The following is an 18,259-nucleotide window of genomic DNA, read 5'->3' on the forward strand; positions in this document are numbered from 1 at the left end:
AGAGGGTAAATCCCCCTCTATGTTGAAGGTGTACCTGCCTGCTACAGTGCCAATAGGAAGTATTCACCCCCCTTGGACGTTTTCACAGTTTGTGGTGTTACAACCTGAAATCTTGATGCATTTAAATGGGATTTGTTTTCCTTTGGGATTTACACAACCTACTCAACACTTTCAATGTGTGAAAAAATGGGGGCTGGGGTGGTGGTGGTGAAAAAACAAATCAATTAAATAAAAACCTGAAAAGTCTTCATTAGGTAAGTGTCTTGCTGGGGAGGCAAAATGAGCTGATCCCTGGAGCCAGCATTACACTTCATCAATCAACACCAGACAGAAGGATATCTACATCAGATGGAAAACAACGCAAATGGATAACATTAGTTTACTGCAAAGCTACGTCTTAGTTGGTGCTTATCTTGGCGAGAGCAGAGTTCAAATCAGCATGAAGTTCAACATCTACTCATGTAATGGAAATCATTCACCCCCTTTGCTATGACACTCCTAATAAGCTCAGGTGCAACTAATTGCCTTAAATTCACAAGTTAAATGGAGTCCATCTGTGTGCAATAAAAGTGGTTCACATGATTTCAGATTAAATACACCCATCTCTGTAAGGTCCTACAGTTGGGTAGTGCATTCGAAGCAAAGATACTACCATGAAGACCAAGGAGCTTTCAAAACAACTCCGGGATAAAGTTGTGGAAAGGCACAGATCAGAGGAGGGGTATAAAATGATTTCAAAGACATTGAATATCCCTTGGAACACAGTCAAGTCGATCATTAAGAAGTGGAAGGTATATGACACCACCCATAATCTTCTAGAGCAAGCCATCTTCCCTAACTGAACAGCTTGGTAAGAAGGGCATTGGTCAGAGAATCCACCAAGAGGCCAATGACAACTTCGAAAGACCTACAGCGTTCCATGGCTGAGATGGGAGAAACTGTCCATGTGTCAATAGTGGAGGTACTCCACAAATCTGGCCTGTATGGAAGTGGCAAGAAGGAAGCCATTCCTGAAACAAGCCCATGTAAAATCCCGCTTGGAATTTGCAAAAAGCCATGTGAGAGATGTGGCAAAAGATTTTGTGGTCCGATGAAACAAAAATTGAATTATTTAGCCTAAATGCAAAGCTTTATGTCTGGCGCAAACCCAACACATCACCCAGGTAACACCATCCCTACTATGAAGCATGGTGGTGGCAGCATCATGCTATGGTGATGCTTTTCATCGGCAGGGACTGGAAGCTTGTCAGGGTAGATGGCAAAATGGATGGTGCTAAAAATAGGCAAATCCTTGAGGAAAACCTGTTTCAGTCTGCAAAAGACCTGACTGGGATGGAGATTCACCTTTCAACAGGACAATGACCCCAAGCACAAAGCCAAAGCGTCACTGGAGTGGCTTAAAAACAAGAAAGTGAATGTCCTAGATTTGCCCAGTCAAAGCCTGGACTTTGAGAATCTGTGGCAAGACTTGAAGATTGCTGTCCACCAATGATCCCCATCCAACTTGACAGAGCTTGAACAATTTTGCCAAGAAGAATGGGCAAATATTGCGCAATCCAGATGTGCAAACCTGGTAGAGACTTACCCCAAAAGACTCACAGCTGTAATTACTACAAAAGGTGGTTCTACCAACTATTGACTCGGGGGGGTGAATACTTGTCTAACCAAGACTCTTCAGTTTTTTTTGGTTTTTTTTCCCCCTATTAACTGTAGTTTCACAATAAAAATTCTCTTGCCTTTCAAAGTATTGAGTAGGTTATGCAAATCAAAAGGAAAAAAATTCCATTTAAATGTATCAAGATATTATGTTGTAACACAACAAACTGTTTAAACATCCAAGGGGGGTGAATACTTACTATAGACACTGTATATCTGTGTGCCACATCAAAATTGACCATCTCCCGGACCTCATTTTTTGGCAGTGCAGTTTTTAAAAAGGGCTAGGCGGCTCCACCATCCCCTTACAATGGTTCCTTTCCGATGTCTGGACTTGGTTCTAGAGGATCTTACAAAGGCTCCCTTCGAGCCTCTGCATTCAGTGGACCCTAAATACCTGTCTTTTAAGAAAGCCTTTCTTCTGGCCGTCACGTTAGCCAAATGTGTCAGTGAGTTACAGGCCCTTTCCATAGAGGGTTCCTGTTTGCACTTTGCCAGCAGAGGTGATAATGTTACTTCACGCACTAACCTGGCTTTCCTGCCTAAGGTTGTTACACTTGAACCAGTTGGTGGAATTGGAGTCGTTCCACCCGCCCCCCTTCTCTTCTGAAGCAGATCAGAAACTTAATACACTCTGCACTGTCAGGACGCTGAGGTGTTACATTGATAGGTCTCAATCATGGCGACAGACAACCCAGTTATTGGCGTGTTATGGGTCGCATACTCAAGGTCAGGCACTTTCCAAGCAACGTTTGTTGCATTGGATAGTTGATACAATCCAGCTGGCTTATGAGCTGGCTAACCTACCCTCTCCAAGTGATGTTACAGCTCACTCCACTAGAGGGATTATGACGTCTTCGGCAGTGATTATGGGGCATATGTAACGCTGCAGCATGGACTACACCACACATGTTTATATGGTTTTACCGATTGTATGTGGCTACTTCAGTGGCGCCTTTGGTGGTATCCATTTTGGTCTCAAAATAACAGTAGGTTTACCTCGAGAGGCTGGAGTCTCGATTGAGGTTAATATTTATGATAATAACTTGAAGGTTGTTGCCAGTTACTGCGAAAAATGCGCACATTGTAGCCTTAGAAGGAACGCTGCTTCAGAGTTTATATAGTATTTTTAATCTGTATATGCACTCATTCACTTTCTTACATTAAATAGTCCAAAGGCATGACATCAATGACATGACATGACATTTCACCAATACTGAAACAAGTGTCCTGTTCTTTCTTGCAGACCCAAGCCATACTTGTACAAGAGTGACCATACATTTCCTGGGATTAATGGGGGAGATCCCCCAGTTGTCATCCTTTATGCTGAGCTTGGTACAAACTCATTTAATAACTTCCACAAGATGAAAGCTGAGAATGGAGAAATTATCTGTGTTGTGCCACTTTGTTTCAGTAAGTATTTCTTATTGGGTTTTTTGCTGTGCATAATTGTTGATTTTCACCTGGTATGCAGGGAAGACACCGATTCCTGTTTTTTCTTCTTCTGTTCTGCATTCAGGTGGTTCTTTTATATATATATATATATATATATATATATATATATATATATACACCTGTTCTGAAAGGCCCCAGAGTCCGCAACACCACTAAGCAAGGGGCACCACCAAGCAAGTGGCACCATGAAGACCAAAGATCACTTCAAACAGGTCAGGGACAAAGTTGTGGAGAAGTACAGATCAGAGTTGGGTTATAAAAAAATATCCGAAACTTTGACCATCCCACGGAGCACCCTTAAAGCCATTATTAAAAAATGGAAAGAATATGGCACCACAACAAACCCGGCAAGAGAGGGCCGCCCACCAAGACTCATGGATCAGAGAGGCAACAAAGAGACCAAAGATAACCCTGAAGGAGCTGCAAAGCTCCACAGAGAAGATTGGAGTATCTGTCCATAGGACCACTTTAAGCCATACACTCCACAGAGCTGAGCTTTACGGAAGAGTGGCCAGAAAAAAGCCATTGCTTAAAGAAAAAAATAAGCAAACACATTTGGTATTCGCCAAAAGGCATGTGGGAGACTCCCCAAACATATAGAAGAAGGTACTCTGGTCAGATGAGACTAAAATTGAGCTTTTTGACAATCAAGGAAAACGCTATGACTGGTGCAAACTCAACACCTCTCATCACCCCAAGAACACCATCCCCACAGTGAAGCATGGTGGTGGCAGCATCATGCTGTGGGAATGTTTTACATCGGCAGAGACTGGGAAACTGGTCAGAATTGAAGGAATGATGGATGGCGCTAAATACAGGGAAATTCTTGAGGGAAACCTGTTTCAGTCTTCCAGAGATTTGAGACTGGGACGGAGGTTCACCTTCCAGCAGGACAATGACCCTAAGAATACTGCTAAAGCAACACTTGAGTGGTTTAAGGGGAAACATTTAAATTTCATGGAATGGCCTAGTCAAAGCGCAGACCTCAATCCAATTGAGAATCTGTGGTATGACTTAAAGATTGCTGTACACCAGCAGAACCCATCCAACTTGAATGAGCTGGAGCAGTTTTGCCATGAAGAATGGGCAAAAATCCCAGTGGCTAGATGTGCCAAGCTTATAGATACATACCCCAAGAGACTTGCAGCTGTAATTGCTGCAAAAGGTGGCTCTACAAAGTATTGACTTTGGGGGGGGGGGGGGGGAATACTTATGCACGCTCAAGTTTTCTGTTTTTTTGTCTTATTTCTTGTTTGTTTCACAATAAAAAATATTTTGCATCTTCAAAGTGGTAGGCATGTTGTGTAAATCAAATGATACAAACCCCAAAAAATCCATTTTAATTCCAGGTTGTAAGGAAACAAAATAGGAAAAATGCCAAGGGAGGTCAATACGTTCACAAGCCACTGTAAATGATGAAAAACAGTTCTATAACATTTAATGATGAAAGTAATAATGTGTATTTGTGCTTGGTTCAATTCAAAGTTTTTATAAGAACTATGCAACACTGATGACTGTAAATGCAATTATCTATTTGTTCTGGGCACTGTTGGTGTGCATACAAACAAATATGTTTTTCAACTTAATTTATATTAAAATACCCATGTACTCCGTTCCTGTCAGTAGAATGCATTTACATCAAAACTGTTATGTGGCTATAATCTGTGATCTATATTACAGTATGTTTTATGTAACTGACATTTTAATTCTATATTTCATTTAAACAGTTCACTGAATCACATGGCATGTCTGTCTGTTACAGGATAACTCCCATCTAAAGCAAACGTTTCATAATAATATTGTGCTTGCTATGGGATTATGAGGACCCTCTGTATGTGCCTGCACTGGTTTCCTGATTTCGTATGGTTTGTCAAGCATCTTTCCACTGAAAAGCATTAATAGTCCCGACAAGTCCAATACAAAAAAAAACCAAAAACAGATTGTCGGGGTCTGAGCTGCTTGTAGTTGTTGCTGAAACAAGACAGTAGGTCACAGAGCTTATTCCAAGCCTATACCAGCCCAGCCTTTAAACCAGCAGCAGTGAGTCATCTGCAGTACAAGAAAGAGTCGACAGTGGACACTGACAGGCTTAGGAAATCAGAGTGAAAATTAAAAAAATGCACACAGATAGAAGCCCATTATAGCAGGAAGATGATTGCCCCTGTAAAACATCAAATACATCCTGGCAGAAAACTATACTGGAGAAATAAAATGTATCCCTTTATCATGAGAAACCGTTAGTTTAAAACTGGAGTAGAGGTCAGAGAACAATACAAAAGGGCAGCGGAATTATAGCCTATCAGTATCTGAACAGGGTCCAGCCCCAGCTGGTTTAGGTTAACAAGTCAACTGTATTATAATCTGCATTGGTTTTACTAGAGACATCTGCTAGTCTGTATAACAGGATGCTCTTTATAAATTCTGAAAAATCAAGGACTATATATATAATTGTAACAGCAAGTAATGAATTTCAGTTGTGTAAAGTAACTGTAACAGCTGATCGCAGAGGAGTGCTGCCTTGGTAATTCTGCCCTGTGTCGGTTGATGTACACTAGAAGATTTAAAATTGTCTGAAGCTTTTTCATACTGTACGAGTGAAAACCCTTGGAGAATGTAGTCTTTGTGAAATGTATAATATATGGTAATCTTTACTTTCAGAGGTCAATTACTGTGGGGTTGTCTGAAACTGAGACTTGTCACTTCTCAATCTGGCTGGAATTGAACAGCATTGCAAAAACTAGACCTTAACATTAACGCATTGTGAAACGGAATAAAGCGTTGTCACTCAAATACAATACTGAAACAAGTGTCCTGTTCTTTCTTGCAGACCCAAGCCATACTTGTACAAGAGTGACCATACATTTCCTGGGATTAATGGGGGAGATCCCCCAGTTGTCATCCTTTATGCTGAGCTTGGTACAAACTCATTTAATAACTTCCACAAGATGAAAGCTGAGAATGGAGAAATTATCTGTGTTGTGCCACTTTGTTGCAGTAAGTATTTCTTATTGGGTTTTTTGCTGTGCATAATTGTTGATTTTCACCTGGTATGCAGGGAAGACACCGATTCCTGTTTTTTCTTCTTCTGTTCTGCATTCAGGTGGTTCTTTTCCCCCCAACAGATAATGAGTTTTAGTCAAGCTAGCCATTCTAGGAAGACTTTTTCATCAGCTTGTTGTCTGCCTGCATGATATTCATAATTACACGTATTCGACAAGGTCTAAGAAACTATGTAGAAAGAGAAAAGCTGATTTAGTTCTAAAAGTGTAGTACAGAATTCACAATAGATATTAAAGCACTCTCATATCACAGGAAGAGTTTTTTATTCCTCTTTTGGAAGTAGATGTGTTATAAGTAGGACATTTGAAGGTTTAGCACTAGTATTTAATCCAGAAACCAACGGTAGGTGTAATTATATTTTGTGTTCTTCATTTCATTGAACAAAGTATATTTTAGAGAAATTTAAAACAAATGTCGAGCACTGTTCTCTTTTGACAACATGACAAAATGTTTTTTTTCCCTTCTTGGAAGAATTGGTAAAAACTGACATCCTTAAAGCAAAGCATTTGTAGTGTGTTGAATTAGATGGTTCAGGTGACTTGGAGAGTACTTCACTTTGAAACGCTCTGGCATCATTGAGTTGTTTATCTGCAGAGCACATGCTGTAGTTCCATGTTTTGAACCATGTAGAACTATATATATATATATATATATATATATATATATATATATATATATATATATATATATATATATATATATGTATACTTTAACCATATGCTGCCATAATACCATTGCTTCACATGGATCTATTACTGTTGTTTATTATTTTGTTCACCTCTCATTATCACTAGCAATATTATTAGTCTTTTGCTTCTCAGCATGCATTTTAAACTCCTACAGGTCCCCTTGTTATACCGCCGCTAGTTAAAATGTTAATTCTGAAGCAAAGTGCATCAATTTAAATCAATGCTTTCACCCCACTGTGAATCTGCCGCCCTCACTGCACCTCATCTTCCAATGCAGCAAGCCAAGCAAATCATACAAATGCAATGAAGTCTCCCTCACTTTACCACTGGCAAGATACTCGTAACCAGCTACAATGCTGAAAATAACTACTTGTTCTCGGACACGTCATCTTCCATGTTGTTTAATGTACAAAACACATTATAAAATGTGGATTTTTACTAACCCCCATTGCACTGCCATCCTTGCTTTCATGCCAATTTGGGACCCTTAGTTGGCAGTATAATGAGGGAGCACTGGACTTTCAACAATTAACAGATTCTTTAATATTTCTAATTGTTTTTAAACACATCTTTCAGTGAGATTCTAGATCGCAAAGGGCACGTTGAGAAAAGCGACAGCTGTCTGTTGCCAAACTGATTCATTTCAAGTCAAGCACTTGGAACAGAACCAGCACTTGGACCTTAAAACAAGGACAGATCCATTGAAATGGGCATACCTAGAATTGTGCGTTGGGACACAGCTTAGCATTTCAAGTTCACATTGTACTCATATAAGTATTGTGATATTTGTTAGATGAGTCAGAAGTGTATCATTCGGTAGTCCAGATTTAAGGAGAAAATGGCAACAATCACTTTTAAGATGCTGCATGTAATTACCTTTAAGTGTAGCGCTTGACAAATCCTGGCTCCTAGTCTAGTGAGAAAATCCCATTACTGTGTGGGCATCACTTTAAAGCCCCAGTGGAGCACTGTTAAATAAACTTTTAATAAAGCGTAGGAGTAGAAAAATGGCCTGAGATTCCTGTGCTTTATTCCAAATGTATCCAGATAAAACAATGTGAAGCACCTTTGGAATTAACAACAAAATCAGAAAGGTAGTGAAATATCAAGCTTTGTCAACAGGCACTTTGTGTTCTGTAATCTATTTGTGGGGAGAGGACACACAACACAAATACCTCCAAAAGTCACATTGGTTACTGAGTTTGGGGGATATTTTCTTTGTTATTTGTGGTTGATGTCTCCACTGATCATTTAGAGGGAAACAGGAATCCATAGCCGACAAATGTTGGCACAGATTTATTCTGCACTGAAAATCTTAAAAAAAAGGTATTAACATTTCAGCTGCATAATCTTGTTCAAGAATAGCATTGTGAAGTGGGAGTGAGCGTGATAAATGAGCAGCCAAAATGGTATTACATCAAATGAAAGGTTAGAAAAAGGACAGCAGTGGCTTTCAGCAGTTAACAAAGAACAAACATATTTCATATCTGAATTGGTTTTAATTATTACTTTATTACCATTTTATCCTCTATACAGTAATTGGCTTTTTGAAATTTTAATTCAGGGTGCAATTAGCTGTCTAGTTGCTTTTTATTGTGTGTAATTGTTCTTCCTGTGAATTCAAGGTTGGCATCCACCACATACTTATTCATCCTTTTTGGATATTGGGGTTATTTTACTCCTTTTGAGAGGTACAGACATTCTCATGTAGGATAATACATGTTCTGATGGTGTCTATAACAGTGGTATATTGCTTGTTACTCTTTCCTGATCTTTGCTGGTCTGCCTGCAGTCCATGGTTTATAATTCACAGACGCATTTCTTCTAAACTGTTTTTTTTCTCTCCTCTCTTTTGCTAGTCTTCCAGTTCGGGTGAAATGCATTTATCAGCATATGGCATAGAGCTTGCTATTAAAAGTACAGAGTATAGAGCTGTGGATGACACCCAAGTGAAAGATGCTTTTTTTTCTATAAATATGATGTGTGATGTCTTTTATTTAACAGTTAGAAAGTTTTTTGTGTTAGATAGAAACATGGAAGTTGTAGAGTCCTCGTAGTAAGTAGTGCTGGACCTTCAGGATCACTGAGATGGTGAAATAACAAGACACAGTTTTGGTAGTCAAGCTGAGTTTATTCTCTGGAATGGAGGTTATACAAGCTCTTTTTTTGTTGCTTTCTTCTGAGTACTTATCATAGTGTGTAAACCTACAGGCATAAGTAAAGTATAACTGGCAGCATAGTTAAAGGTTTCAAGCAGACTTAGTTAGCTGTTGTAAAGTAAAATAACAAGAGAACACACAATTACTATCAGTTATCCTCCTGTGGCAAAGTGGCTAGTGGAGGGGAACAGGTATAGCGGTGATGCGATGCAGGAGTGACAGGCAGACAACAGTTTCCAGTGAAAAGGTGCTTTTATTTATAATCCAGGTCTGGTGACCGTTTAATAATAAATCCCCGGCTATACACAACAATGTGTAAAGCACGGGGATAGCAATAATAGGGCACAGTCCCGAACAAAACGAACACACGGTCACCAGTCCTGGGTGAGTGCAGACGTGCTTGTGGTGGGTGAAGACACTGTATTTTGTGGCGGTTCCGTGCAGTGGTGATCCGGATTGTGCTGACCCTGGTCGACAGCTCCGGACAGGTGAGTTAACTGTCTGGTGGTGCAAAACGCAGACAATTACAAAACAAACACAACACGCAATTCCTCTTTACAACGAGAGCTCCTCTCTCGATCCTTCTCTCTCCAAGCGTTTAACCCAAACGAAGGAGAAGACCAGCGTTACCCTGGCCCCTATATGTAATCCCGCATGATATCGAGATAAACGGTTGCAGCTGCCTTATTACTTGCAGCTGCCTCTCGTTTACCTCTCAAATCAATACAGTCTTACAACAGAGTCGCGCTTCCCTCCAGGCTGACCCACTTCCCTGACCTGGAAACGAACTGTCAGGCCAGCCCTTCCAGATACTTCTCCTCTCGTTCTTTAGCGCCCTCACAGGTTGGGAGGAAGATTCATCACCAGAACTCATCTTTCCGTCACACCACCATATTCCCTTCTCCTTTCACTATCCTTTGACTACTGAAACTAGCTACAAGGGATGGAACTCCCTAGGAGAGTGGCTATGCAAAATAGAAATACATTTCAGTGCAAGGTATAACAGTTCATTACAAAGCGATTAATCATTCATTAACACCACAGTAAGGCTTAAGGCCTGTTCACACCAGACGTGGTGCGATTTGTCCTGCAATAAAATTATACTTTGACTGTAACGCTATCTTTCAAACCTGTGGCGAGAGGTGTGCGCGATGTGATAGGCGACACCTCTGATTGGTCATTCCTTAGCTGCTGTGTGACAAATCGCAAACAAAAGACTGCAAATACCCGTCACATCGCAGGTAATGCGAATGGTTCATATCAAAACTGCATGTATTATTAATTATTGTCGTGTGTCATACTACAGATTCCATTGTCGCACAGTGTCTAGTATGACTAGGCCTTTAGAGTCACCGGCCAAAGAAACAGCGCTTTAATTGCATTTTGCATTGCTTTCTTTATTGGTTTAACACCAGATACAAATATGACTGTGCTTGAGAATGGTGAAGATGGCGATAAAGTCCAAGGTTTTCTTTTTGAGAATCTAAAGTATGTAAAGTATTTCATATCAATAAAAATAAAAATATTCTGTGTGGACATAAACCAAAAAAAACTATTATGAAACAATTTTGAACAACAAGTTTGTAAACCATCCAAATTCCTGTGCACATTAAACTCTGGCTTGATTGACCCTCTTGCCCAAAACAATATGCAGCCAACCAAAAATCCCTGGAAATGAGATGCCACAGCTGTAGGATTGCTATATGTTGTGATTGACATTCCAAATCTGATCTGTTATCCTCCGGTAACAGTACAGTTGAAATAAACAAACTTCACAAAACATCCCATTCACAGCATGGGGCCTGTTGCCAGTTGCCAGTTGCCGGTTTCCAAGCCAAATTACAGTTTTGTTTGAAGTCCAACTCCAAGTGAGCACATAACTCCCTTTTTTATTAACCCTTTCATCCATAAATATTTTCAAAAAATAGCTGAAATAAGAAGTTTTGGACACAAATACTTTTGGGAGAAAATGACATCCTCATATGAGGCTACAGTGCATTTGCATCTGCCAAATCTCTCCATATAAACATTAGAAGAGAGGTGCTTTTTTTTAAATCCATACCATGCATGAAAGGGTTAAAACCCAAGACTTATCAAATAATAGTATCAAAACAAGTTATAGCTGGAGAATGCATCAAGTGTCTTACTAGTATAAAAAACTTGACGTTGTTTTGGATTTTTGTCCACTCTACACGCAATATGCCCACAGATACTGTGGAAATACCTTGGATTTATATTTTCTATATTTTAATCCAAAAATTCAGTGTTGAATCCATGGTGTGACATAGAAGGATATAGCAGCTATATATAAAGATACCGTCAGCAGGGTGGTGCATGCTGTTAAACTTGACACTATTTTTTATTTTTGTAATCTTGTCCCTGCAGGAAAGTGCATCCCGATATGAAGGAAGAGCTTGGAGAGATCAGAAAGCACCTCATTGAGAGTACTAATGACATGACTCCTTGAAAGTCTGGGAACTTCAAGGTATTCCTGCTGTGAGAACGAATGTACAGAACGGGTGATTGCGTGTTAAGGCTCTTCCTAACTTCCAATTGAATTGTGAATGTCGAACGAATCACAAAATCTGTTATCTTCTAAGTTGTTCTGTTATCAGCCCTTCACAACCCCCCCTAATACATTTGAATAGAAACATTAACTGAAAGGACAGGCTATTAAAAACATTCTTTGGAAGCCATGCAGCAGATGTGAAGAGGCTGATTTCCTATGCAGAGTCTCGGTTGCTGACCTGCAGGCAGACATGTTGTCACAGGAGCAGAGTTTGAATTGAATTATAAATCATTGTGCTTTTTCTAATAATGTGGCACAGAGGTTGTTCTATATCATGCCATTGTAACGTATAATCCATTACTTTTATCACGCATTCGATCATGTGTTCAGAATGGTAGAGGACGGTTGTAAAGCTTGGAATAATCATGAACAAAACAAAAACAGAAAGCTTCTAATTTCTGTATTCTTTTTTTTTTTTTTTATCTTTTATAGACGTTAGCTTCCAGGACACAGCTCTGATTACCTTGGCCCCAAAATATGATGCTATGAAGTTAATAAGAGACATAAGTCAAAGTTTTTCCCAACAAAAGCCAGGTAATGTACAACATTTAGCTGATGAATTGTAATAGTAATCATACAATGCTTTTCATTTTATGATGTTAGAATTAGAAAGAGCTCCTGATTGCATCAGTATAAAGATTATAATTATTATTGTTGTGAAAAAATGTATTGGTATACTCAAGAAAATGATAAAAGGCGAGTACACAATATATGGGCTGCCATCCCATGCCGATATTCAAATTGGTTGTACTGTTGAGGGGTATGAATTAAACAATCCACCTTGAGGATGCTGAAAGATGGACAGATCATCAGAAGGGCATTGGGAAGGAGATTTGAGAATTAATAATGGATTTGTACTGCTTAGCCAGAAGTAAGAAGAGCTGTCGGTGACAGTGACATTTTTATTGTTCCCACAGATCACTGACAAAAACTGTCATGAACCAAAAAATGAGAAAAGAAATTTAGGAAAATCAAAAGGTGGGACTATGCTAGAACTATGCTTGGAGTTTTAATTTGCAGTGCTGTTTAATGTGTGAACTTGATGTCTTAGTGTTATTTATTTTTTAATAAGATAAACAGGTAAAGGTTATGTTTTATCCCAAAAGTCACATGGCAACTTTGAGATAAAAGGATTTCTAACCCAAGTACTCTGCAAAGTTTTGTAAGAAGGCTGTATAGTAATATTTTTTTATAACATCTGGTTATAAGTATGTTAATGACAGTCGATCTAAAAATGTCCTCTTTGCATTACTGTTAACTACAGACTTTAAATTGGATTTCAAATCTGATTGGCAGTGTTACAATTTTTTTTTTCTAACCGCCTCTAAAATGAATATTCTTAAGCAAAATGATCAAATCAGAAAGTCTGCAAATCAAGTGACAAATTAAAATGAAATCCCTAAGATGGTAATGTAAACTGTTAATTGATGGTAAGTTTTGAATTTTGATATTGAGAAAAGATATTGTAATGAATTGTTAAGGACATTATTTAGCACAAGTTAGTTGTTTCATTACCTAGGGGTGTATGGAGGATGTCTGTCTGATCAACTGCCTCTTTATTTTCATTTATCTGGATAACTCCTTGTCAAATTCTGTTGACATTATATTTTTCAGATTTTTTGAGGCACCCTCTTTGTCTGTCTCAAAAACAACCCCCATAATTATTTTAAACTAATTATGTTGAAGCAGAATAACATACTCTTAAAATGCTAGCAAATGTGTTTTTAATTTTATTTCCTGAGTCACCCCTAACTCAATTTCAGTTTGCACAAATTGAGACAAAATAATCCTGCCTTGCCCAACATTGCATCCCTGTGGACTGGAGGTGCCCTGCTGAGCTTCCTGAGTGCTGCTTTCAACTAAGCCCCCTTGTTCACCTGCAGGGAAGGTAGAAAAGCAGAGTGGGACAATGGGTGCATTAACACAGCATCAAATAAAACAGAAAGCATGGAGCGCTGTACCAAAAATGTGCGTCCCTCAAAGAGGTTTCAAATACGCCCCAGAATGATTGTATCTTGTGACTGATTTTGAAGGAAAAGACAGTCTTGCCAAACACAGAATCAACAAAACGAACTAAACAAATACACTGTAAAAACAAAGAAACTAATTTGGTTGCTTGTTGTTGGCTGACATTTTTTGGTTTGTCACAAGTTAGCTGCTGTTACAATAGGTGCCTCAACAGAACTGGTACCCAGTCACAGCTGGGTTGACTGGAGGGTGGTATTGAAGCACAGATTTGTGACCATCTGCTGTTCAACCTCCAGTCATGAAGATGGTTGAAAAAAATCTTCCTGTGTACCCACTTGTGATAGAGTGCCCGCCCGGCCCCTATAGTTTGTGATTTGTATTAGTGTTTGTTTTGGATTGGCAGGGAGGGGGTTAAATTCCTCCCTGCCAAATACATGTGAGTGAGTCTGCAGAGTGGATCTGTGAGAAAATGATTTTGTGTGAGGAATGCGTGGAATGTGTCTGGACTAATGAAGTGTTAATTAATCAATTAGTTCAGGCACCTGTATAAAAGGAGAGTGGTTGAGAGTGTTAGTTGGTGAGTGTTTGTGAGAGTGAGAGGACCACTTTGGTGAGTGTGAGTGTGAGTGTGAGTGTGAGTGTGAGTGTGAGTGTGAGTGTGAGTGTGAGTGGTTTATTAGTGATTGTTTTGTGTGTCTTTATTTGGCCATCGTGCCCTTTAGTTTTGTGTGGTGATTATTATTTAATTTAAAAGTATTTTATTTTCTGCAGTTTCCGTCTCTGAGTCTCCTCACTTTGGCTACCCTGTCACACCACCTTATTATCATTCTATATAAATATTTGCACTGGCCTATAAAGTGATAAATATGCCTGTAGGATGCCACTACTTTCGTACCACTAACAAGCTGTGATGAGAACAAAGGATTAAGAAGCAAGACAGAGCCAACGGCCCTGCAGGTTGTATAGGTTTAATGAAATCCTACCTTCTGATCAGAACTGCCTTCATCTCATGTTGATTGTCCGACAGAAGGTGTAATATTTAAATCTGCCGGAAAAACTGAATGCAGCTGATCGCATTCTGCAATATGTTGGCCTTTCAGCGTGACCATGCAGACACATGCTGTGTAGCTCTGGATATGTCTCATCCGGCTGCATGAAAGCCAGGTTGAAAGAAGGACTGAAGAAGATTAAAGGTGCTATAATCTCATCTAGTCCGCGACGAGGCAATAGGTAGAAAGCAGGAGACGAGTGATGAGGGGCCTATAGCTGGAGACTCTGCTGGATCTGAGAAGCACTGTCATTGTTTATAATCATGTTTTGGATCACTGCCTTTGCATGCCTGGAAATCTAAAGGTCAAATAACCTTTTTGTTTGTTTGTTTGTTTTCCTGGGGAAGTTTTATAGATTAAATAATAGAGCAACTATGAAGGAACATCAGTTCAGCCAATAAACACATCAAGTGTGTGTTAATTCAATCCAAACCTATATTGCCCCCTAGTTTCCCTGCTTTATTATATACACTTTAATTGTTCAGAAAAAAATATTCAATTAGGCCTTAAATCATCCCTGTTTAATGGAGAAATAACCGACACTTTAAAGTTGCACCTTCTTGTATAGCATTGTCTAAAAATCACCTTCAGTAGGAGAAAAGGAAACCAATGCTAATATGATGAGTACCAATACAAAGTTTTAAAACCTTTGCTAGCACGCCTTTAAAGGGAAAGAAATAGCAATAATATGGTAGCAGGTCAAAATAAATGCTATTCACCTAGGTTAGGGTGTTTTAATATAGATAACAAATATTCTATTCTAAATTGAAAATCTGAAACGCTATGGCGTGTTCATTTAAAATATTTAAAAGCTTTTTTTTAATGCTGGATATATTAACAGTACATTTATGTGGATATCTGGAAGAGAATAATGCATTTTCAATTTACCTTTAGATAAGTGTGAACCATGAAGTCGTTCAATTAGCAACCCCATTGTTATATACCTTTAGGAAAACAGTCAGAACTATATTCTACTTGGGGATAGATGTACTAAAGTGTCGCAATCATTGCAGCCCGCATGCAAACCAGTCAGAAGTGTAGCGTGAAAAGTACTACACAAACACAACGCTGTTAGCATCATTTTAATGAATGCTTTGCAGCGCAGTTCTTATTTGTGCTTTTATTAACGCATGCCAGATGCTCTTGGGTAAATAAGTTTTCGGAGTGTTTCTAATCAATTTCCACATCTGTATAACTTGGCAAAGCTATGCCTTGCACTTCCAACCAATTCAGTGGATGCAGAACATGCAGTCTCTATATATGGGCAAGTCAACTGCAGGGGGATGCTGCATGCTTGCCTTTAACAAATGACAGCACTCTGTTTTAGTAAGGAAGCAAATACCACTATTTTTAGGCTTTATAGTGGTCTGAAATACTGCCTACTTAGGTTTATTTAATGTTTAAACAGGTCCAAGAAATGTCCTCAAAATTTATTCTGCAACCTACCATGAAAAATATGTAAATTTACCGAGATTTAAGTACACCCTGCTTAAGAACATAAGAAATGACAAAAGAGGAGGCTATTCGGCCCTTCTTGCTCATTTGGTTGTTAGTAGCTTGATCCCAGAATCTCATCAAGCAGCTTCTTGAAGGATCCCAGGGTGTCAGCTTCAACAATATTACTGGGGAGTTGGTTCCAGACCCTCACAGTTCTCTGTGCCTTCTATTTCTGTTCTGAATGCCCCTTTGTCTAATCTCCATTTGTGACCCCTGGTTCTTGTTTCTTTTTTCAGGTCGAAAAAGTCCCTTGGGTTGATAGAATTTTGAATGCTTGAATCAGATCGTTGCATAGTCTTCTTTGTTCAAGACTGAATCGATTCAATTCTTTTAGCCTGGCTGCAAATGACATGCCTTTAAAACCAGGAATAATTCTGGTCGCTCTTCTTTGCACTCTTTCTAGAGCAGCAATATCCTTTTTGTAGCGAGGTGACCAGAACTGAACACAATATTCAAGGTGAGGTCTTACTAATGCATTGTACAGTTTTAACGTTACTTCCCTTGATTTAAATTCAACACTTTTCACAGTATGTCCAAGCATCTTGTTAGCCTTTTTTATAGCTTCCCCACATTGTCTAGATAAAGACATTTCCGAGTCAACATAAACCCCTAGGTCTTTTTTATAGATTCCTTCTTCAATTTTATTATCTCACATATGATATTTATAATGTACATTTTTATTGCCTATGTGCAGTACCTTAAACTTTTCTCATTAAATGTCATTTGCCATGTGTCTGCCCAGTTCTGAATCTTGTCTAGATCATTTTGAATGACCTTTGCTGCTACAACAGTGTTTGCCACTCCTCCTATTTTTGTGTCATCTGCAAATTTAACAAGTTTGCTTACTATATCAGAATCTAAGTCACTAATGTAGATTAGGAATAGTAGCTCAAAAGCAAGATCAGGTTTGAGCTCAAATTTGAGGTCAGATTGAGAACTGATCCGTTTAGTACAACACAACTAGGATCAAGATCAAGATCTGAGCCTGGATCCAGGATCGGATCCCTTTAGTACAACCGGCCCCTGGGCTTCAAGACTATTTTTTATGTATAGCACTATCCCTATGCCTCTTCTGTCCTGCCTGTCTTTCCTATACAGTGTATACCCACTAATATTATATTCGTCTCCATCATTCTCAGAAAACCAAGTTTCTGTAACGCCTATTTACATCGTAGTTACTTGTTAGTGCAGTTTAGCTTCAAGTGCTAACATTTTGTTTCTGAGACTTCTAGCATTTAGATAAATACATTTAATGGCTGTCTTACCTGAGTTGTTGTTCTTGTTTTGATGTGGTCTCCCTTCTGTTTTTTTGTTGATTTCTCCCCCCTTCCTTTCTAGTTTAAATGCTTCTGAACTTCCTCGAGAATCTTTTCTCCAAATAGATTGGTTCCCTTTTTATTTAAGTGCAGTTTATCCAGCCTATATAGATCGTCCTTGTTGTAGAATGTGGTTCAATGATCAAGACAGGTGAAGCCTTCCTGTATGCACCATGTCTTCAGCCATGCGTTTAGATTAATTATTTCCAGCTGTCCATATGCTCCTTTGCAAGATGCCAGCAGTATTCCAGAAAATACCACAGTTTTGGTCTTGTCTTCTAATTTCCTTCTTAGATCTCTGAATTTGTTTTGCAGTGATTTTGGTCTGCCTCTTCAAATATTGTTTGTACCGATGTGGACATTCTCAGTGACATGCGTGACAAAGGCTCCTGGAAGGCAGCACACTGTTGTAGTAAGGGGGTCCAGACTGTGAACTGAACTTGCTTAGTTTCTCAATATGGAGTCCCCAACAAATATGACCTCCCTTCTTTTTGCTGCCTGGCCACCACTGTTAATAGGGTCCTAGATGTTGGTTTTGATCCTCAAAATTTTGAAGTGGCTCAAATTTGTTGGATGTTTTGATTTCTGGTGGCTGTATTTGACGAAGTTTCTTTTTTTAACCATGCTTCTGCCTACCTGAACCCAGCTGTTTTGACCTTCTTCTATCTCCCTGGTGGCTTTTAGTCTGTTAGGGGTGTTGAGGACTCCCATGAATTGTGGGTGTGCCAGCTCCTCAAGATCCTGTTGCTGTCTCACTTCTTCCAGCTCCATTTCTAGCACATGTACTAGTTTAAGCAAGTCTTGCATTGTCCCACATCATGCAGGTGTCACAGATTACTGG

At 39.1% G+C, this 18,259-nt stretch overlaps 1 pseudogene; it reads left to right on the plus strand.

Annotated features, from left to right (window-relative positions):
• Positions 1-1,966: 1,966 nt before the first annotated feature.
• Positions 1,967-18,259, plus strand: part of LOC121327785 — a 55,802-nt pseudogene continuing 39,509 nt past the window's right edge.

The sequence above is a fragment of the Polyodon spathula genome, chromosome 15 (genome assembly GCF_017654505.1).
Source record: "Polyodon spathula isolate WHYD16114869_AA chromosome 15, ASM1765450v1, whole genome shotgun sequence".
NCBI classification, from domain to species: Eukaryota; Metazoa; Chordata; class Actinopteri; order Acipenseriformes; family Polyodontidae; genus Polyodon; species Polyodon spathula.